Source organism: Triticum aestivum, unplaced genomic scaffold, assembly GCF_018294505.1.
Source record: "Triticum aestivum cultivar Chinese Spring unplaced genomic scaffold, IWGSC CS RefSeq v2.1 scaffold45933, whole genome shotgun sequence".
In the NCBI taxonomy this organism is placed as follows: Eukaryota; Viridiplantae; Streptophyta; class Magnoliopsida; order Poales; family Poaceae; genus Triticum; species Triticum aestivum.
In genome coordinates this window covers 1-757 of record NW_025306165.1, presented here as the reverse complement: position 1 = coordinate 757, position 757 = coordinate 1, and the positions used below count along the sequence as shown (strand labels likewise).

General features: G+C 46.0%; 1 non-coding gene across 1 annotated transcript; it reads right to left on the bottom strand.

Moving 5' to 3' along the window:
- Nucleotides 1-309: 309 nt before the first annotated feature.
- On the bottom strand, nucleotides 310-428 carry LOC123179560 (5S ribosomal RNA). Its single transcript, XR_006490457.1, has one exon. It is a non-coding gene; the product is annotated as a 5S ribosomal RNA (ribosomal RNA).
- Between the last annotated feature and the right edge of the window lie 329 nt (nucleotides 429-757).

The window sequence follows — 757 nt, the reverse complement described above, 5'->3', positions numbered from 1 at the left end:
TCATTCTTACTACCATTACAACCGTTGCCTAATAATGGATAATGCCCTATATATACTACTTACTCCCCCCCCCCTCAAACACGGAGACGAGTTTACCACGGTTTCCACCCCTCCCTCTATACCGCAGCAACACGTATTTTTTTACCCCTTTCAGAACGCGCTCCTCGCACCAGAAAGCCGCATCTAGACGCGTGACCAATGAGCAGCGAGCTAAAACATATCGCAAATGTCAAAAATAATATAACGGGGTTAATATATATCGCGCACATGCGATATGTTTGTCACGAGGCGCAAAAAATAATTAAAAAGGGAATGCAACACAAGGACTTCCCAAGAGGTCACCCATACTAGTACTACTCTCGCCCAAGCACGCTTAACTTCGGAGTTCTGATGGGATCCGGTGCTTTAGTGCTGGTATGATCGCATCCAACATGTTACCCCCGCCTTCGTCCCTTATGCTTGCCACTCCCAGGTCCACTGTAAAGATGATTGTCATTCTTACTACCATTACAACCGTTGCCTAATAATGGATAATGCCCTATATATACTACTTACTCCCCCCCGTCAAACACGGAGACGAGTTTACCACAGTTTCCAACCCTCCCTCTATACCGCAGCAACACGTATTTTTCCCCTTTCAGAACGCGCTCCTCGCGCCACAAAGCCGCCTCTAGACGACCAATGAGCAGCAAGCTAAAACATATCGCAAATGTCAAAAATAATATAACGGGGTTAATATATATCGCGCACATGTGAT